At 37.9% G+C, this 23,284-nt stretch overlaps 1 protein-coding gene across 1 annotated transcript in view; it reads right to left on the bottom strand.

The window, feature by feature from the left end:
• Positions 1-23,284, bottom strand: part of ROBO1 (roundabout guidance receptor 1) — a 531,127-nt gene that overhangs the window by 380,096 nt on the left and 127,747 nt on the right. The gene's annotated exons all lie outside the window — the stretch shown is intronic.

The raw sequence follows: 23,284 nt of genomic DNA, 5'->3' as shown, positions 1-23,284 counted from the left end.
GAAACAACACCAGAGCTGCTGATGGGGTCACAGAAGTAACGGTAGTTGCCATTTCGATCACAACATGTCCAGACACAATTAAATCCACGCATGACAGCAAGAGCCACAGTGCCAGCGCACGGCACACTTCATCCTTCCCCCGCCTGCCTGGTGGTCCCCAGCAAAAGGCGGCTGGGAGCATTGCCCAGGCTCCCCAAAATGCTGTCCCTCTCTGCCCACTCCAAGTCTGGCTCTGCAGCCCGCCGGGCTCGGTGGCCACCCTGCCAACCAGCCAGCACGGGCTGTAGTGAGCATATGGGGACGGGAAGGCAGGGGAGCTGAATGCTAGCATTGCTAATTTTCCACCTTATTGTTAATCAAAGCTATTGACTGTGATCACTCCCCATCATCGCTTCATCTCCTGGCAATTACAGACTCAGGGGACTTCACCTCTTTGTGGGGAGGAGGCGGGGGAGAGAGGAGGGGGGACACAGGACTGTGTCTTGGCAAGCACAGAGGGGGGGGCCGCTCTACCTCTTCTGGAAGATGGGGCAGGGGAAAGGGGTAGAGCCACTCCATGAAAAGGCAACAGTTTAGCAGCATAAGAAGTAAGATGTATTTTCTGAGTTGAAACATGCTTGCAAGGAAACACTCAATTTTATGTCACATTTAAAAAAAAAAAAAAAGGAAGGCAGCTGGTCAGCTAAACACATAAATGAACACGTGTTTTAAGACCCCAAGATAAATTGCTGATCAAAACACCACAAAGCACCATGAAGATAACTCATAATAATGAACTAAATAATTCAAAGCAAAAAATAAAATAAAAATCCCAGTGGCTCTGAAAACAGAACAGCACAACCCAAAGGAATTTGTTGTCAATATCACTAGACTTTTTTACCCTCATTCGTACAGCTTAATGTAAACCTGTTCATTAAACTTAAACTTTATTTTTAATTTACTTTTGATAGTGCACTGTCCAACAAATAACACCTACAAGAAACATTCATATTTTTTAAAAATCCAAACACCTGCAAGAAGCAAATCTCTTTGCAAGAATATCACTACCACAACAATAGGCTGCTTATTTCTTTTCCCTGTTGACAGGTGTCAGATAATTTATTAATTATTGCAAAGATCCTGAATAGGAAAGATATGTTCTGCTCTCACACACAGACATATTCTGGACTTCCATAGTGACTGAAAGTGACTGTTCCTTTTCAATAAAATGCACGTGCTGCTAAAAATCATTCTGAAGTTTCATGAAACACCTGAAGCAACTATGTATGAAATTAAACCAGAAAAAAACATAAATGGATTTTTTTTCTGGATGCTTAATTTTACTTGCTCAGTCATCTAATTTTTAAAATGTGATGCCAAACTTTCATATTCTCCATTTATTTTTGAAACAATCTTACAGAGACAGCATCCTTACAAACAGAAATCTTTTTAATTAATTACAAAAGAAAATTGGAAAAATGGAAAAAATTTGAATTGGAAAACATACGACTTTAAAAAAGTCAATTAAAGAATTGCCAGCAAAATACTGATGTGCAAATTTAGAAAATAAAAGACCAAACAACAGAAAAAAGCCAAACTCCAAAACGGTATTTCATCTTGACAGATGAAAAAAGTGAAATATGTTCATTTATTGGTCCATTCATCTTTGCTGGCTCACTAATGGGCAATGTCACGCACATCTTTAAAATCTGTTCTGAAAATGTCTGTAGAGTGACTGAATCAACATTCTGCTTCTCCAGATTGCTCACTTATTTGCATTCAAGGGTTGATTGGGTCAGAGTTTTAAATTACAGCAGTAAAGGACAGAAGGACGGGACTTTTTATTAAATTAAGAGGCAGAGGATGTGCCTACTTTTTTCGGGCAAATGTTTATAATCGACTACAGAAAGCTCAGACCGACATTTCAAGCAACAGACCTGCTGATCGCCATTTTGAAAGATTAATTGCCTTCTAGGAGATTTACCCACACACTACTCAAAATGATGAAGAAGGAGGAGCACTGAAAGCTACTGGAGAGTTCTACATGTCAGTGCAACATCTGGCGCCATGTGCAAAATATAATTGCATAATGAATGGATCTTTTTTACCCAAGTTACTCCCTCAAACATGGCATTCCCAACAATGGCCCAACCCTCCTTGTAACACCTCACAAAACAACTGATGCTAATGTTCTTTAGCAAGGCTCACTTAGGAGTTTAAATAGGAGCAGTTTCCATTTCAGGAATTCTGTGCATTAAATACAGCTAACAGGACATGAGAGCAGCAACTTTAAAAACCAGGCTACAACTACTTGCAGCCATTTCAGCATGAAAATCTTGGCCTTCAAGACCCGGGAGTCCTGGTTAAAACTTACAAGAAATATATACTATTGACTTAAATGGCACATTTCACCACGACACTGCTGTGTGAGGCACTCTGTTGAACGGGTGGTAAAGGGTCTGAATGTTAAGACATGGTGTATTTCTTATGACTACCTTGCTGTAGGCTCAGGCAATTTTCCACTTGGCTTTGCTAAACATAATGAACAATTTTACATCGTTACACTTTTTGAACTAGTTGCTGTGCCGTAAAAAATGAAGGGAATGAATTATATAACCTAGAACAATTCACCTGATGTATGAAAAATTTACAGCTCAGTCTGAGTCAAAGCGGAGGCTGAACTCTGTGTCTCATCCCTCAGAGAAATGCCATAATCACTCTATAACAGGGCTTTCATCTAGTTCAAACTAGTATGAAGAGGTAGAAGTTTCACAGAACTGACAAAGAGATATACCTCAAAATAACTTTTGAGTAAGGTTGAATGTCTTGGTTGAATTTCTGTATCAGACAGGAGGAATTTAAACCAAGGTCTCTGATATCCTAGCTGCTCAGAAAAGCCTGTTTTCAGTGAAATAAAAGTTACACTTTAAAAAATGCCTAAGCAGTAATTGGTTGATTCATTAAGTCAAAAACCCCTCTGATCCAAGAAAAAAAAAGGAGCAAGTCATCCTTTATCAGTTGCTACTCCACTTTTCATTCACAGGAATATCTGGAAAAGGCCTCATTTGAGAGGGAGGACCCCATTATCATGAAGAAAAATATCTCTTTCCCTCTTTCCACAGCCACTTCCAGAGTCACCATTCATTAAATTGGGCAAGTACGTTAAGGCATAAAAAAACCTCAACAAACATCTCTTTTGACTTGATAGGAGAGCGCTAACTTTACCAGCACCAAGTCATCTAGATTTTTGGTGGACTGGTTTCAGGTTTATTCAGTTTAGCCCAAGCACAGACAACACTTCCAAAGCAGCAAGAGGATTTGGCTTAATCGTACAAGTTCAGAACAAGTTTTTGTGGTCCAGTGGCAGTCAGATAGCACCAAAGATTTATGCAAACGCAGGGAACCTTTTCCACTGAAATCTGTAAGTTACTCCCTTTTATAGATTGAAGCAGGAGCTACTAAACAGCATTCATGCTTTAATTTACATATATTTAACTCTTTAAAATGATCGGAAAATCCAAATACTAAATATTCACTATTGTTATTCATTCTCTCGGCTCCTACAACACCTCAGACCAGGCAGACACATTTATTTTCACAGCTACCTAGATTCAAGTGCTTTGTGCAATCCTAAACTCAAAAATTATATTAAACATGCTTTTAAGCATGGCCCTGCTATTCATAGAAAAGTCGCTAGTGATTTTTTTTCTACCTGTAACAGAAAGTGATTCCATCAGTTATTGCTTCTTTTGTACTGGGGAGATATATCTGTATGACACATTTTATTGACGATGCACCCTTAAAAGTCCCCAAATGATTCATTATTGATGCCCTGGCCCATCCTCCTGGAGGACATAAAGAAAAATTGAAAAGACCTAAACAGAAACAACTTCTTACTACTGTAGGAATCTCGTGTATCTGAGTTTCCTCACAAGTCATGGTTTTTCTGAAATTAAAGCCATCTACTGAAAAGAGTCTGCATATAAAAATAGTATCTGTTGCTTTATTTAATTTCAAAATACGTAGCTTCATTGTTTCTGGTTCTATTTCTGTATGATTCTGTGATTTCTCTAAATTTCATTATCGTCATCAGCTTAGGGGTAAAAAATTGGGAGGAAACAGCATGAACAGCATTTTGCAAATGAACATTAATAAAAGATCAGGGTGAAGCAAATGAATATAAACTACTATCAATATTAGAATTGTGTTCTACAAATTGGATCAATTCTCATTGATTCCTTTCTAGTGATCTAGAGGAATTTAGGAAGAGACATCAGAAAAAAAACCCCAACTCTGACTGCATTAAACCACAAGCTAAAATGAGGAGATAAATTAGTAGCCTGTTTTTTTCAGTATTTTGATTTATTCTAGGTTTTCATTGGAATTGCAGTAGAAATATACTATAATATGTCCTAACAGATATTTGATTTAATGATATTTCTTCATTTGGTTATTCATAATGACAAAACATTTTATGCTATCCAAGTGTAGGTAAGTAAGAATAATATCTAAGGGACAACTACGGTTAAAGTTAAATTAATATATCTATGAGAACTAACCTTTGTGGAGCGAAGTACTATCTAAAATTATATGTTTATTTAGAAAAATACAGACAAGCTTTCAAGAATGTAGACCTATTCTTCAGACCTGGAACAAAAAGGAAAAACTTCAAGCTATGTGCAGAATTGGGAATTATTGGGCCACCCTTAGACTATCACAGCTTCCTAAACACTTGCAAGTCTATATCAGAAGCCTATGTAGCATATGGCTGATTAATCTGGAAAATATCCTTACTGATGTTTCATAGCAGCTGAAAGGAAATATTATTTTATTTTTAATAAGAGTTCATAGAGCAACTTTCTAGACACATTCACATTCATCCAGCTAACTTGTTTAAACTGGATAATTTTAGGGAGTTATGACCATTTTCATCAGTCAAGAGTCTCCAAAAGTAATTAAGCAGTTCTTCATTAAAAGTTTACACTGCTCAGCTGCAGCTTCTTAGAAGTTGAGAAAGGTTTAAGCTAAGGGGAAAAGGCAAGCATTTGTTCTCACATAATGGCTTTAATCTGAGGATCTGGCACAAGTAAATTACAAATAAATCCATAAGGATGCTTTTTATCAATAGCCTCTATAGGTATGTTCTAGCAACTCAATACGTGGATCTAAAAAAAAAAAAAGTACACTTGTGCACAGGTACAGAAATGTCATTCACTACACACAGAATCTTCTGATGAGAACAGAATACTTCGTGGTGTAAAAACACCTTTCCAAAACAAGGAAAAATACAGCTTTTATTTAACGGTTTGAGTTTGGTTGGGTTTTTTTTTTTGCCTTCAAAGAACAGTGCATATGACTGAAATCTGACAAAACCTCAGTAGTGGATCCTATTTAAACACTTTTCCTTCCCTTCATTTTTATGATTCATTCATAACAGCCTTTCACTCAGTAAAAAGTAAATGAGGACTTCTAGTTATGCAAAAGCAGTAAACAGCTTCTTTGCATCCTTATGCTGCTAGCAAACAACATCTTCACAGTTTATTTATTTATTTATTTATTTTTGAAGTAGGTAGCAAGCACAGGCATTAGCAACTTCAACACAGATCCAGCAAATTTTACAGAGCAGCATAACCTATGAGTTGCTGGGTTTGTTGGTTTTTTTTTTGTTTTGTTTTTTTTAAAATTGCATCACTTGCTTTTGAATTCTAAAGCTAATTCTAAAGTCCTATGTGGGATCAGTCATGCAGAAAACCATATGAATATAATTACATAGTGACATTTCTGTCCGAACATTTAAATTCTCAAAACTTGGTATTTAGTAAACATGTTCTGTAAGACTCTGATGCTCCCGAATCCGTCTGTTGTCCTCTCTCCACTCTTCCCCGAGCTTGACTTCTCCTAGCTCTTCCTTGCACTTCTTGGACTGTCCCTTGTAGCTCTCCCCTGTTCTGCATCTGCTCCCATTTCTTTCCCTGCCAGACAAACCCGAAGGTAACAGCCATTCAGGCTAATTAAATGGTGCTGGAAGTGAGTTAACAGGTGGTGGCCCCAGCTGCTTTAGTTGCAGGGGTAGATAACAGACCCATCACTAGCCTGTATAAGGCACTATGATTAATTAGGACAAGAAGCCATTTGCGAAGGAGGGATGACCAGATTTATAACAGAATTTTATTCTCTAAGGCAACAAGCAAACTTTCCACAGAAAATACAAAAATAAATTTCTTATTCCAAAGTGCTCAGCAGTCATCTTGACTATGTTCAACATGGCATACGCATATGACCTACTTGGCACAGGCTTCTTCATACTAATATTTTGTGTTTTCTTTTTACTGCAAGCTCTGAATATGACCCTTCTCTAGGAAATTTTCTCTCCCTAGAGGCTCTCTTATTTTGTTTTCTTCCAAGTGAACTTGTGTGTTTCTCAAGAGAGTTCTGATTACTGTGGGAACTACAATCAAGACATTTAAATAACAGCAACTAGCACCATGTACAGTTGAAGAACGGGTTATGCAAGCTTCCCATGCAATCCTCCAGCTCCACTGGACTTCTTGCAATGATCCCCTCATCATTGTAATCAACTCTATGAGACTACACCCAGTCGTTCAGGCATTAACCCCTGGAGCTCCTGCTTCTATGACTTTAGCCCTGTAAGGTTGTTTTGAGGCTGAATTATGAAGTTACTTTAAAAGTAGATGCCTCCCAAGTAGTAAAAAAGAACTGGGTTCATTTTCTCTTTACTGCAGAACTGGAACACAGCAAGAAACCCACCATGCTTAATTACCCCTTATTTTATTCAGCTGAGTGGTGAACTTAAAAATGTGATTAATTTCCCTCATGAATGACTATTACAGACAAACAAAAAAAAATGCAGGAACTAATTCAACACGCCAACCCCAACAGCCTTGCAGTCACACGATTTGAAATTAAAACTGCCATAAAAATGAACGTTGACGGGCATGTACACAAGTCAAGAGCTGAGAAAGCCCTTTCTCGTTCCCTTGCTTTTCTGTATATGCAAAGTCATCTTCTGAGTTGTCAAAGATATATCTGCAACACAGCTGTGTCATTTACATTTTACTGGTCTATCTGCAGAGCTCAGCATGAAGAATAATATTAAATCAATGCATGTCAATGCTTGTTAATAGAAAGAGTGGGCATACTTGCACTAATATATTGTTCAGCAAGGGAATACACTGGCACACTAAGGAAGCCTATTAAAACTGCTACATAAGCAAGAAAGTCTCTCTGATAACGGCAAGAATTCCAGGGCCTTTATTTCAAACCTGCTTTCTGTGCAAAGCAAAGGTCTGATAACACTATATCCTACGGAGTGATTCAGTGATTTAAAAGCCAGTCTTTAACCTTGTTGCAGTTTACAATTAAAGTCTTTGTGGCCTAACAGGAAAGTAATTTAGTAAGTAAAGTACAGGGATATTTTGAAGTGAAACAGAAAGGTGAATGGCAAGGTAAACAAATATTCACACCGACTTGTAAAAAGACATAGAGTTGAAAAATATACCATGTCAATCAGTGCAGCTCTACAAGAATAAATTTACAGCAAGTTACAAGCGTCATCAAATCCCAAATACATATCCATGCAAAGAAGTAGGAAATCAAGTCTGTCCAGAATTCCCTTTCCTATTAAGCTTCTAAGACAGTGAATTACCCGGAGATATCAAATGATTCTCACTCGCAACACAACTTTTTTTTTTAAGTTGAAAGAATATTTTCTTTTATTCATACTAAGTAGAAGTACTTCAGGGAAGTTTTTGTCTTTCCTCATTAGATCACAGGGATTCTTTCTGTAAAGCCCTTCCTAAGAGCTACTGCTTTTGTGCAGCGTAATGAAATGCATTCTACAAAGGGGGTTTTTAAGTTTGTCCCTTGGAGAGAAGGCGTACAACAGGTGTTCCTCCTTTCTTTGTTTACCTGAGCTGACTACTCACTGCTCAAAATCATATCCTTAAGAAAACAAATGATGGAGCATGTAAGCATTTGCCTGGAAAATTTGATATTAGGCTGAAGTCCTTTCTTGTTAAAGCAGAAAAATGCTCCTATTGACTGTATGCAGGGTTCTGTTAGCACAGCTGTGAATACTTCAGGGAAACGGGAGAAAGAGCCACAAATAAAGAATTAGCAATTACTATCTAGCTCATAATGAAACATACACATATGTCCCAATCAACTTAATAATTCTCAGTTGAAACTGGGAAAGATTCATAAAATAGTGGTAAGTTAATTTAATAGTTTCTAGTAGTTCTTTAGCATCTTCCAGCTGGGAATCTCGTTTCTCAGTGTGATTAATGTCAGCCTCAAAAGAAAGCACAGGGTCAAAAATTATTCCAAGTTTATGAACTCAAACTCCAGACGAAATAGTACTATGATGAAATGAAATAGCCGAGGAGAAGAACAATCAATAACTCTTCTATCTTGTCAGAATTCAGCTCCACAAAATTAATACCAGATAAGAAATCATACAACACAGCAATGGGTACTTGGGTTTACAAGGATCACAAGGATCTACAGATTTCTCTAGATATTGTCAATTTGTAATATTGTGTACATTGAGCATGGGAATTACTAGCCAGAGGCAGTAATTTTGAAACAAAATAGGACCTTCAATAGAACCATGGGAACTCCTGAAATAATTAGAGCTGTAACTGGAAGCAAGACCCCAAAGCAATAAAGTACAAACACTGAAAAATGATATGTTTTAAACTACAAAAATATGATTATAACAATACAAGTGTAAATAATGAAACCAACCACGTCAAAATTTTGATGGATAAGACTATCAAGATGGCAAAGATGGACCAAATCACCTACCTATGCTCAAAAACCAACCAGACCTTTGAGATAAACTGCTCAATAAGACATAACCTTATCAGAAACTTCAGTTCGTGTGTTGGTTAATAAAGAACAAGATCTAAATAGCAACTGGCCACCCTTAAAAACCAAAACCAGAAAACCCATAGAGCTAGAGATCAGGAAATTAGGCTTCTCATAGTAAGAGACTCATTCATCATCACAGCAATGAACTGAAAATGGAAGCACAGATGACTAAGAATGCATTGTGCCAGATTTACTTGTATAAAGTTTCCCAAGTATATCACTGCTGGCTAGGTCACAGATTTAATATCACTGAACTAAAGTACAACACTGTAAGAGTGACAGCTCAAAAAAAGAAAAAAAATCTTTAGCAAACCCCGATTGTTTGTTTGTCCTAACTTCATTAAATGTGTTGGTGCAGCTGCTTTGGGCAGGAAATAAAAAATACTTCTGAAGCAACATTATACATATCACATGTTTCTAGTGTGATTGGTTCCATATTGTTGGGGCCCTCAAGCACCTCTAACAGAGTTCCTCAGCAAATTTTAATGTGTCAAACTGGATAAAAGTCAGAAGTAGACGCTTTATCCCTACAGGCTAGGATGACTGCTACCCAGCACAGAAATTCCAACAGGGAAGACGATGCCCTGGCTTCAATCTAAGCACTGCATGCTCCCATGAGCTGCTGATAACAGCATGTGACCTGAGCCCTGAGGTGGCTGCCAGCAGCCCCCTCCAAACTCCTGCATGCCCTGATGCCCTCAAGGTCCTTCTCCAACTATTCATGGCCAAGACCTCAGCCCAGGGGTGCCCCAGCTCAAAGACAGTGGGGCCAGCAGCCCCCAGTCCTTGTTGGGTGCCCCATGTGGGCAACAGGCTAGTGGAGCACAGCAGATGTGCCAATATGCTAATCAAATGTCCTTCAGCAATACTTTTCCTGCCTAGTCAATGGGGAAACTTACAATCAGGTTAGGTCTCAAGTTGAAAAATTTAGCTCACAGCAATGAACCTTTAAAACAAAATACATGGAGCAGAATATAAGTATACCACATAACAGTATACCAGAAGCTCAAGCCACTGATAAACATGGAGCTGGGAACCAGATCTGTACACATAACCTATCAATTGCAAATAACCAGTGGCTGACAATTCAGTGATACATCATTACTACTACTGAATTAAAAGACTGCATGCTATATTTAAAGGTTTGCTAGTTTAGAACTTCATCATGCTATGATATTAAATAGTTCTAGGTGTGTCCAAGATATTTTAACTAGAATACTAAACTTCTAACATACAACAGGCCAAAATGGAAAAATGTTTAATATTTCATTCATAAAAAACATTTAACATTTAATATTCACCCTTAGCAAGTTTGCTGACGACACCAAGCTGGGTGGTGCAATCAACATGCTGGAGGGAAGGGATGCCATCCAGAGGGACCTGGACAGGCTTCAGAGGTGGGCCCGTGCAAACCTCATGAAGTTCAACAAGGCCAAGTGCAAGGTCCTGCACCTGGGACATGGCAATCCCAGGCACAAATACAGGGTGGAGAATGGCTGGAGAGCAGCGCTGAGGAGAAGGACTTGGGGGTGCTCATGGATGAGAAGCTCAACATGACCTGGCAATATGCACTTGTAGCCCAGAAAGCCAACTGCGTCCTGGGCTGCATCAAAAGAAACATGGCCAGAAGGTCGAGGGAGGTGATTCTGCCCCTCTACTCCCTCTTGTGAGACCCTATCTGGAGTATTGCGTCTAGCTCTGGGGCCCCCAGTATAAGACGGACATGGACCTGTTGGAGCAAGTCCAGTGGAGGGCCACAAAGATGATCAGAGCGATGGAGCACCTCTCCTATGAAGACAGGCTGAGAGAGCTGGGGTTGTTCAGCCTGGAGAAGACTCTGGGGAGACCTTATCGCAGCCTTCCAGTACCTAAAATGGGCCTGCAGGAGAGATGGGGAGGGACTCTTTATCAGGAAGCGTAGTGACAGGACAAGGGGTAATGGTTTTAAATTGGAAGAGGGGAGATTTAGATTAGATATCAGGAAGAAATTCTTTACTGTGAGGGTGGTGAGACACTGGAACAGGTTGCCCAGGGAAGTTGTGGATGCCCCATCCCTAGAGGTGTTCAAGACCAGGCTGGATGGGGCTTTGAGCAACCTGCTCTAGTGGGAGGTGTCCCTGCCCATGGCAGGGGGGTTGGAACTCGATGATCTTTAAGGTCCTTCCAACCCAAACCATTCTATGATTCTGTGATTTTTACAGACTTCAAATTTATTTTATTGATTTTATTGGGAATATAGGTATGAAAGATTATGGAAAAAGAGACAGGAACAAAACAAGAACACAAGAACCTAGAGAAAGAAAAGCATGTTTAGCATATTAAAGGCAATTAATCATCTTTCATTTTAGGAGGCCAGACTACAGAAAATTCCTGGAAAAACACTGTAATTTCAGAAGGTGCTAGATATGAAAAAAAAACCTAACACATTGGATCAAATAACATATCCAGCTAGAGACTGATCTGACATTGAACACTGCTTAGAAAGTACAACTACACAAAGCAGAACAGTGTTGTTTTATTACATTTGTTATTTGTTTAATATTTCAAATAGAAAAAAATTGCCTCAAGATATAGTGAGGAAATTTAAACTTTGAAACAAACGAAACAGTACTGAGTTTACTACATCATTCCCATTACTCAAATTTTACAGTTTATCTAACTCAACTGAAACTTGTGCTGTTGTTTTTGTTCTACAACTGGAGAGTGACCAAAGAGATGTGATATGATCTCAAAAGTATAACACTGGAGATAAATAAGCTGTAAGTGTATGTCAGTGCTCAAAACTGAATACAACTGAAACATTAAGCAAGTCAGTGATAAAGAGCTTACATATGACATGAAGACTGTTTCAAGCGCACTTCAGCAAAAGCTTCAAAAATGGTTAAACATCTTAGACCTGTTTATTAGCTACAAAGGACTGAGCAATGAGAACAGAAACATTTGCCTCTAGAAATAATAAAATTCAAGGTAATCTAAGATATTTTCCCTATAATTTTTATTTTTCTAAATGGCTATAGCAAATTGCTACATTTTTGAAAATGCATTTAGTCTCAGAAAAGAATGCACTGGCACATACAAAATAAAGTTATGTTCAGTAATGAAAGGTAAACTGAATAAAAAATTGAAATAAATAAATTACAAAAATCTCCCATAAGTACTGACTGAATGTTAACTAGTTTTACGCTGATTGGCACTCATGCCTAAGAAGGTTCCCCAGGTAAGCTCCTATTTAAGCTTTTCTCATCAGCTTGAAACTTGAACATAATTATGTTTGACTAGATTCAGGCTGGGTGTGTCTCAAGGTCCTGCCCCCACCAGTCATCCCAGAGTCCTAGACAAAACGTTCCTGGTTTCTTTGCAGCCTCCCGCTACGGGTATCTTTCTCAAGGCAACCAAAAGACAGAAGTTGGTGTATGGAGAAATCTTGTCCTAATATGCAGACAAAATGTAACTACATCTCATGTCCGCTGGTTCAGACATAACTTTGAGACTCCTTCCATCTTTATTTAAGATTTTGGTTAAAATTAGCAAGTGAATTCAGAAGACACTAGAAGAGGATACCCAACAGATGCAGACTATCTGTTAGCAGAAACTCTGTTCTGTAGAAAAAGACTAAAGTAAACCACTTCCAAGTCCTTCCAAATCCCACTCAGCTGAATTTATCACTATATATTTCATAATCTGAATTAGTAACATGAATACAAATTGCGCATTTCATAAATCTGAATTACTTCAATTCCACAATTTGAGCAATTATAAAGATTCTTACAATCGAAAATAAAGGCCATTCATAAGAAAAAATTCATTTGATGAAAAATGCTATAGGCACATGAAGATTTTTCTGATGATACAGTATCAAAGAAAATTTAGTTGAATTTAAGATGACCCCTCATTTATCATATCCTGTGGGCAAGTCAGTTAATGACTGTATTGATTCTCTTTTGTGTTCATTGTTCTATACGTCATTCAACCAAGGTGAAAGTAGCCATACGATATTTAGTTTAGAGAAAAATATTTAAATTATAAATATTTGAAGTTGCAGTTAAGAATTACTATTATACGATAGATTTCCTGTACTAAAATTACAGGACATATTCATATAATCACAGTGGAAAATACCACATAATATGGACTAGGTGATCCCTGGAAGTAGTGTATTGCTAGTAACTAAAATGGACTTCAATGGAATTGCATCAGCTGAGGATCTCGTACATGTTAAATGCCACTTTTCACTAAACTCAGGAATACTGGATTGCTTTGAAATCTCTGATCATTCAGTGAACAGTGACGAAATAGGTACCTTAGACCATGGTTCTCCCAGCCTACTACTATCTGAAGATGAGAAGAGGGAAAAATAGTCCATTTCTATGGACATCTGATTTCATGGGCATCTTATGGAGTTTGGCTTTTTGCTCTCACTGAAATGTAAAGAGCAGACTCTCACCGCAATGTTAGTCTGTTTTGAAGAAAAGTCAGTCAATGAAAGAAATGGAAATAATCTTTCTTCCACAGGCAGAAAAGATGCTCTGCACTTTATGCAACTGGCTTAAATCTGTGAAGAAATGTATAGCACAGACCGAACTAGTATGCGATTAAAATACAGCACAACATATCTGAAACTACACTATCGACATAATATGTCTTTTAAAAATACTGGAAGCAGTGTCAGTTTTTTATTTGATTTCTCTTTCACAAAACATAACTGTCATTATGTCTTTCTTCTGTAACTGGTTTTGGTTTTCCAACTAAACAGCTCAACTAATAATAAATCCTAGATTCCTACACCAATTCAATCAATTATAATTTGATTATTCATGTGTTTAGGAAGTTTAATCTTTGCAAGGATCTTTCCCGTATTTTCTCAATTTAAAAACCTCTTTCTTAGCAGCAAACTTTTTCCCAATCAAGCCCAAAATCTCCTGGCATTTTTTTTTCACTGGTTCAGGTTGTTCAGAGTTTCAGATTTAGTTAGCAGAAAACAAAACAAAGTTGAAGATGCGTCTTTGTGAAAACTGTTCGCACAGGCTTCCGTTAGCAGCTGAAAGGTCACTGGGCCAAGGGAAGCTGTAAGGTGCTAGGTAAGTTTATCTTGTGATTTTATTTAAGCTCTTTGGAGAAAAGAGAATGAGAGAGAGAGGAGAGAGAGCGCACATTTGGTCCGGTCTGTGGCTCCTTTTAAGGAAACAATTGATTTCTTTTGTATTTTTATTACCAGAAAAACTGGAAACAGATATCTGAGGAAAACAGAACCAGATCTCCCATTGCAAGGACGCTCAGTAAAATCCGGCTGGTGTCTCATGCAGCGCTCAACCACAGGGAAAGCCTGGGCTTGAGAAGGGCCCCTGGCTGCTGCAGCTGGGGCTGGAGCCCGCAGAGGTCAGGGAGGTGCGGCGGCGCCTCCGGGAGAGCTTCCTAGGGACCCGACAGAGCTGGGTTACAGCTGCTGCTGGAAAGGGAGGAGATGAAATTATAGCGTGGAGGGGGGAGGCAGGGAGGGGAGAAAAGCAGAGTGTCTGAAGGGATGAAAACACCACAGTTTCTCTTTCATCCCTCTAATATTCTCAGGAATCGCTTTAGGGGGATGAAAGCTATCACTTGAAAGTCTGATTCGTCTGTCTTTATGCTTTGCAGGCTTCTACAGAGAGCAGAAATAAAGTGATAAAGAACAAGCATTAAAACCAGTACAAATTGTTTCCCAATTAAGTCAGTGCAGCCAGATACACGTTCCTTCAGCAGCCAATATTGTGACCAGTCATTTTAGCCAATATCACAAAAAAAAAAACCAAAACAGTTACAAGATGATTCCCCCACCCCAAATTCTTGCAAGTAAAAAGACTCTTGTATAGCCTTATGATCATAAAGACATAAACTTGAAACTTAGGAAACTGTAGAAGTGAAGCTGCACGACTGATCTTACTACAGCTTCCCCAGGCACGTTTTAGTCATTAATTCCACAACCGTTTCAAAGTGTTCTCCCACTGCAGAGAACAGATGATATTCAGTCAACAAGCAACTATGTGATGTTTGATTTCTCCTTATTATTAAAACATATTCCAAACATCACTCTAATGATAGCTTCATTTTGCTAAGTGATTTTGACTGATAGCAATTGAAGTCCAAAATGTTTGAGGTACGTGGACACCAAACGCTGAATATGAATCAGACTTCTTCAAAACCAACAAACTCACAGACACCACTGCTGAATGTTCTGCAAATCTGAACTAATAAATTTTTCCCCAAAAAACTTCCAGGCTGGAGGAGGGACTGTTATTATCTCCATATTAAAGCTGGAGATTTGAGATGCTGTTGTGACAAGCCACCAAGGCTTCCAGCTCCATGATTAAACGCCTGTAATGCTGGAGCTAGTACAGAGAGAAGAGGATACCAACCATGTCCCAATACCCTGATTATCTTTGTGTTTTGGAGCTTTTAGTCTGCTGTCTGATAGCACAAGGTTGACTAGTTTCAAAGTTTTAGCCAAGCTGGCCTGAGGGACCAAGCAAGCCAAAAATATTATTAGCCCAAATGGGGACATATCCTGCCTTCATGAACATTACTAAACCAATAAACAATTAGTTGATTAACCTACAAAGGAGCATTTCCAATTCTTAGGAAAGGATTAGTAAGCATGAAATACATTTGTCATTTCCACCAAATATATTTAAATGGTATAATAGTTAATCTATACTATTCTGAGTAAGACTCATATTTATGTCTACTTTTGCAAAATACACTTAAGTGTTATATTTAGACTTTAAAAATATGGGTTTATGTTTGCATGGCTAATATGAAATCAAATATAAAATACAGACTTTGATTACTGTCTTCTATTTTTCTCTCTTTCTTCTTCCCAGTCTCTCTCCCAACAAAACAAAAATGTAAGCCCTATTGCCATCTGTAAGTATGCATGTGGAAGAAAATTCATTGCTGAGACAATGCTCTGTATGTGCCGCAGAAAATAAGGTCATACTGACAAAGGTTCACTTTATTTAAAGGAAACAGTTTGTGACATTGCTTGGGAAGAAAACAAAGGAAAAGTTATTTTAGACGATGTTTTGGCTCCTTGAATCAAGACAGCTTAAAGAAAAGGAAGACTTAAGGCGAGATAGACATTTTGAAAGAAAGTTTACTAGCCTGGAAACCATCTCAGCTGCTAATTTTCAAAATCAAGTATGTTAATCTGTCACTTTCTTGCTGGGTTACCACAATCAGATCAAGAATACTCAAATCCAGGCAGGTACTAAGACACCAGACACCTCTGTGGATCTGTTCCCAAGTCTCTCTTTATCCAGTTTATAAAACGAGAATAAAGGATTCCTGAATTATAAAATATGCATGTCCACATCAAATCAAAATATGTCTTAATGTCTTCATTATTACTATAAACTGAACTATCAAAAATGTTTCAGTAATAATCTGTGTTTGACAACTTATGAGGCATAAGTTTATCTAAGAAATTTCTTAACCACTTAACCTTCTTAAGCACTGAAAGTTATAGAATTGTGTAAGTACAACTCTTATCTTACTAATCCTATACTTTGAAGAGCACATTGTATTTGCATTGTAATTACATCTTCAGAAACATCAGCTGTTGTACCCTGTAAAAGAAATAGTTTTATTAAGCCTAAATTCACTACTACTGCTGAAAGCTGGCACTTTGCTGAGCACGTATATGTATTCAGTATTCTATAAAACAATGATTTATCTTGCATAACACCATTCACATTTCAGAGTCAACAATAGGGATTTGATGTAAAGATAAATACTAATACGTTAAATATTAAAAATGTTCTTACTGCTAGTCTCTTAAATGGTCAAGTGACAGCTTAGTCTTACAAACTCAACTTTCTTAATATGCGACTCCTAAACTACAAAATCTAACCATGCCTACGAAATACGTACACTACATCTTAACAGATTAGATTTTGTCATTACTATAAACTCGTGTCAAAATTGCTTCTTGTGCTGCTACAGGTGTCCCTAGCAGAATTTAAACATGACATTTTGCAATACCACTCAGTGCAACCCTGAAATGATACAAGCTGGAAATACCTTCCTTCTTACTAGTGTCTCACTGAATGCAAACCTCACATTTGCAAAGACCTAATTAGCAGCTTCTAAGACTCTTGACTCAGGTTCTGCTAATTTGTATTATGAAACGAACTGCAAAATTAGTGGTTTTTTAGTCTCTATTACATGAAGCACCCCTTGACACCAAACTGATTTCTGAGATTATGTCTGGGTGAAGAAGCCACAACAACTTGCTCTTTTGTTGTTTAAGGAATTAGTGACTTTTTAGATATACCAAAAAATCTTAGTTGAAAAGAGTAAATAATCATGTGGTCTAAATATTTTTGAAGCTCGGCTAGCTGCAACACACCCAGGTTATTCTCGAGACAAAGAAATCTAGGCAAAAAAAAATCTTGGCATCTAAAAATGCCATATGGAGTTTCCATGTGTCATTGTTGTATGACAAAATTATCTCCATTTTTTTTTTTCCAAGATACTATAATATATTGACTTTTTGCCAGTTCTCTTTCTTCCAAATCTGGGAGGAGAAGAGTTAAATTACTTTTGAGTCGAGAAACAGAGAAAAATAATTAGCTTAAAAAACTCCAGCTATAGTCTGAAATGGCTTTTCCAGACATAAAACTGCACATTATTAAGGCCTAGTGTTGTGGGACTTTCCATGGCTTGAGGCTAATGCTCTCCCCAAGCGAAGCTGAGGATCCATCCTTTCTCATGGTTTGATGCTCCTGTTTCTAACCTTCATGGTTTGTTAGCCAGGTGACCTTCAACCTTTGATCCTGGAAAGACTATTAGCAGTGACTCCAGGAGATTTGCCTCAATAGCACGGCTGTAGGGGAGCATTCCCAGGTGCATTCTAAATGCAACTTATCACATTATTCTATAATTAATCAATGGGATATCACGATAGGCGTGATGCATATATATAAATATATTACAAATAAATATGTATGCATATAAATAAAAATCGGCATTTAGTGGAGATAAGTCAAGCAGCATCCATTATGCTGCTGTGACCCACTTTTATGTGTGTATTACCCACTTATCCTAATCCAAAGTAGGATTTATGCAGGCACTTTGCTTCAAGCAAGATATTAGTGCCATGGCTGGGGAGTGTTCTTTAAACAAAGCTATGGGAATCATTGACATAAACTACTCAAGAAATTATCTATGAGTTTCAACAGCTTTCACTGAATTGGGGTCTAATCTCAGCTCTTTAGACTACAAACTAACATTTCAAAACTCAGGACAGGTTTGACTACATGTCAGGTAAACAATTCAACACCTGCCATGTTTGGGGCATTATTGTAATATCAATAATAAATAACACCCCAGAGCTTGGAGCTGTTTCGAAGAATAATTTTTTTAGAAGAGTCATTTTTTTTCTCTTTTTCACTGTAATTCCTACCAGTTGCACTTTCCCCTTCTCTTCAAGATTCTCTATTGCATTCCTCATTAGTGTCCCCCAAAAGATTTCTTTCAGGATAAAAGGCTAAAAGGAAGCTTTCTATGGTGATACTATATCACTAGTTATATTCTGCTGTGTTTGATGTAGTTGTAAAACAAAGGCATATCTGATGTTACTTCTAGATACAGTATTTGAAAACAATCCTTAAATCATTCATTTTTTTTCTTTTTAAATCATAATTAAAATGAAATTGTATGCCTAGGACAGGAAGAATAAGGGCTATTACAAGAGAAGGTCCAAAGAAGATGGCAAAATAATGTGTTCCTTAAAGCAAGTAAGAGAAAGAAGGATTGTTTTGCTGAGTTTATGGAATTTGAAATATACATGTTTCACACATAGCATAATATGATTCAAACCAGCTGATCTTTCCTTACAAAAAGTTAAGAAATTACTTTACTGACAATTACAACTTAAAATGGCTCCATTGACATAGCTGTAACATGAACCAAAAGCCTCATCTTGCAAAGACTTTCGTGCTTCATATTATGTGCTGTGGGAAGTCCCACTGACCTCATGGCTTTGAAGGTTAAGCAGGCAACTATGTCTTCTCCTCTCTATAGTTTAGTTGACCTGTGATCTATCAAATGAAGAACTAGGATCTGCCAAGCTTAAAACTAAGCATTTTTATTTGGGGTACCAATAATTATGTGGACTCAAAGGAGGATAATGACAGATAACAAGAGTAGAGTCACAAGGAGGGAACTGGGAAGAAAAATGTTTGGTGGAGAAAAGAGCTCCAGCTGCTGACTCATAGAAACATATCTCAATAAAGTTCATGAGGATGTTGCATACAGATTCAGTATGTATGAGTGACTGCTGAATAGTCCATGAAGCCAATTAAGAGCCACAGACACAGTTAACATCCCTCCTGAGCTTTTAAATTCTAATGACTATCAAGCCTGAAAGTTTATCTTTTTTTTCTCCAATAAAGTTAATGGGTTGTATGATACCCACTTAAAGTCTCTAGAGAGTTCCCATACCTATTTTGGCTGTACGGTACCCTTTACTAATATTACTAGATAATCAATCATAAGGAAAGGGGAAAAAACATTTTCCAGACTATTTCTGTAAACTTAAGTAGCTGAAAAATAAATCCTGAGTCCACATAACAAATACCTTCATCAGTAGTGAGGGAAAGACATAAACCCTAACCAAGCATAAAACCTGCCTCCACCACAGTTTCCATTTAAGACAGCAACACAGGCAAAGCCTTTCTTGAAACTTCTCCATTATCATTACTGATAGAGCTGCATTACTGACAATGACTCAGTTTAAAGCACCAAGAGAGTCAAGAGAGTCAATGCCCTCCTATGTCACACGGTCTCCAAATGTATGGTAGTAGTATGATAGGATACATAAAATGTTCCAACTTCAGCAGAACATTGAAAAGATGTTTAGGTTTCTCCCTTAAACAGCAGTTAAGCGTATGGTCCGTTTAAACATGTTTAAGCTGCATTCATTTCAATAGGATTTAAGCACGTGGTTAGCAGCAGTTGCTGAATGAGGATAGAAGTGCTATGTTCTGGCATTGGTTCTATGAGTATCAGTGTATTGGTTCTACATTTGAATTTCCCAGTGTCTTTTTATGACAGACTTTGAAAGTGGTTTGTAAATATGTTCATTTATTATTGCATATTCACTACTAGACTTGTGCAGGGGACTCCTATAATAGTACAGTGCAGATTCCTCAGATTATACCAAAGAATCAAAATACCTATTATATGCAATGTCTTTCCTGTAAAATGATATGCCAACTTTCATAATCGTTTGCTATTCTCTCTTTAGAAAAATTTGATATCTTTTAAATCTCCTAATTACAATAACAAATAAAAAGTCCTTTTTAGTAATAAGGAAGGAAAGTGGCACAGAATCGTAATAAAGAAAAGCCAGCTGAGGAGCCTGCTAGAAAACAATACTATGTATAATTGGTGTTTAATTATGCAGAATTAACAAATGGCAGCAGCACTGGTTGTATTACTTGACCAGGGCTCCTTGCCAAGTCAACAAGCTGGTTTTAATGTAGGAAGTAACCCATTCAGTTATCTGGCGCCTTTGAGCAGGGCCCTGACTGCTGCATTCTCCATCTGTGTTGCCAAAAACATTTAGCAGAAGAAAGAAATCTGTTGATTTGCTAAAGCAAGATAAATTTTGGTCATTGATATGGGTGAATGCACCAATAAGATCATAAAAAAGTTTTCTAAACATTTTATTCATCTGGTGCCAATGATTTAGTGACACCATGAGAGCTCAAAATACTAATTAGTATGAATTTGCAGGGTTGATATGTTATACAATAGAATATCGAACATGTTTATTTGAATATATTACCTCCACTAACCCCTCCCCTCTCCATACACACATATTTGAATGTATTTAAAAACATGTTTAAATATTTATGTTCTCTAGACCCTCAGTACATAATTTTCTCCTATGGTAAGCAGTTAATTTGCATTTTGAAATGAACACAACTATGATATTACATATGAGATGTTCCTGGAGAACGTGTCTGCTGATGTACCCACACTCACAACTGACCCCTGTAACAAACCTAAGTCCTAATCTTACCAGTAGCTCCTCCTGCTTCTCCACCCCTGTGATCTCCTGCACTCAAGAGACCTGGCCTGGCACACTTCTGAAAAGGTTTGCTGCTTCAGGGGAGCTTGAATTTAATTTGAAAAAAGCCTTTTTGGATTAAATACAGATAACAAAAACCTTTGGGTGAAGGAGAAGGCAACAAAAACTCTTGGAGATCCCCAAAAACATGTAGCCCCTTCTTCTGAACATCTCTTTCATGTGTAGGTTTCTTTGAGGGTTGTCACCATGATAACAGTAACAGTAGCAGACGTACTGCCAAGTGAATGAGAACCTTCAATGAGAAATGCTTTGATACATATATTCTATTTATGTTGTATATTTATGCTGTTTTCAGGATAGCAGAAGATTTATTAAAAACCATGGAGAGAGAAGCAGAATTTGGGTTTTGATAGAACAGAGAATATGGATTGAAAGTAAACAATGGGAAAGTCTGTCAATCAAACTCCTCTATGTGTTTGCATAGATTCAGGTTCACCTGAGTAGATAGAGCTGGTATTGCTAAGATCCTGACTTGTTTTCTCTTAGGTCAGACAAGGATTTAGATATGGTGAGCTAGTCTCATCTGAAATCCTGGGAGAAAGGTTAATTTTGCACCATCTTTCTCATGGAGAGTCATTGTCACAGGAATCTGGTTGCAGCTGAAGAGAAACTAAGAATAGAAAGATTGGTCTTTGCTTTCAGTGCTTCTCAGGATGACAGGGTGCCTGCAAATCAAGGACACCAATCTGTGGAGCACCAAGTGTGACACAGAAATAAATGGGGGCCTCTTCTACATCCTCAAAAAGAATAGGTTTAGAATTCAAAGCTCATTTTAACCCCCAACTTTAGTGGCAAAGAACAGCAGTTTCCTCCTTCCTTTTTTGCCATACTTTTTCAATGACATTCAGCATCATAAAACCCAATTCTTAAATCCACAGCATGTTATGTTTGGAAACAGAAAGTTAAATAAAAATGCCCCTCTATGAGCGCATGTATATCAGTATGAGACTTTACAAAGTTGAGGTATTTCCAAGGCAAACACAAGTAAATCTGGACATCGTCATATATTCGATATTTTATAGGCCCAGTAAAACTTGATCAAAATCCACTTATACTTGTCGGTTGTGTGACTTAACCTTTAGGGTAGATTAATTAGATTAACAGACCACATACTGTAGATTCCAGTACTTCCTCAATGGCTATTAAATTACACAGAAGGAATTATGTTTTAGAGTCCTGCTTCCTTAAATCAAATTCCAGCCCTGTCACCTTTCTTTCATTTATTAGACTGCAAAGCTCTTGTTCCTTTCGTAATAAAAACTGAACCTCTGTTAAATTCTATCCTTGGCACTTGAAGCTCTTCATGATTGCTGTCCTTAGGATCAGATAACTTCAGAATCTGAGTCTAAACTGGGACACTACAGTTCATGACAGGTATCCTACCAAAGGAGTGAAAAGATGCCACTTAATTTGTGAATAAGCAGGGAGTAGCGGAGTATTCCTACTTTTAAGAGACCGGCCACAAGCCATGCCCCATGCAGACCACAGCAGTGGAAGCACAGAGCAGCTGCTGGCATGGCAGAAGGGAGTACCCAAGCTGGGAGATGGGTCCTGCTTGAAGGAGGCCAGTTCAGTGCTCGCCATCAGGAGGGACATGCAGAGTGCCTCCTGGTTAAGGCACAGAGTTGGGTAAACAGGGCTTAAGAAATACCTCTGCAGCTTTCCCAGCAGATTCATTTTTTCTTTCTCAAAATGTTGTCCAGACAATGGGCAAAGATCCTGCACACTTGCCCTGTATTCCCAGACACTAGGCAGCCTGGGCATGCCCATAAACATGAGCAGAATATCCAGTATTTCCCAGAGAAACTGTAGAGGCAGAAGACAATGCAACTAGTAAGCTGAAGAAGAGAGACAACGTTTTGGGCTTTTTAGCATTCACATCTACCTACAAACTGTCCCCAGGATACTAAAAATACCACAACAACTAAGAAACCTAAGTAAATATATCAAGCTTAAAAAACTAAGATTTGAGTACAGATCTTTGTTCTGAAAAGACCGTACAGCTGGGAGGAATATAATAACAAGCAGTGCCCAGGAAAGGTCTGCCCGCTGCACTTCCATGATGCAACAAGGGAGAAGATGGAATCTAAAATCTGTGACAGAAGAAAATGACTATGGACATATAATCTACTGCATGCCTCCTGATTCACTGTCTTCCACTCAAATGCCAGCATGGTCCTGCTGTCAAAATTGCTACAATCACTGGAAGAGTTGGGATGGAAAAGTCGGTGATAGTGTACTTTATTTAAGCTATCAGGACTAGCTTTGAAGCAATACCACACA

Source organism: Numenius arquata, chromosome 1, assembly GCF_964106895.1.
Source record: "Numenius arquata chromosome 1, bNumArq3.hap1.1, whole genome shotgun sequence".
Taxonomy (NCBI): Eukaryota; Metazoa; Chordata; class Aves; order Charadriiformes; family Scolopacidae; genus Numenius; species Numenius arquata.
Note: the sequence above shows the minus strand (reverse complement) of the source record. Positions and strands in the feature narration are given on the sequence as shown.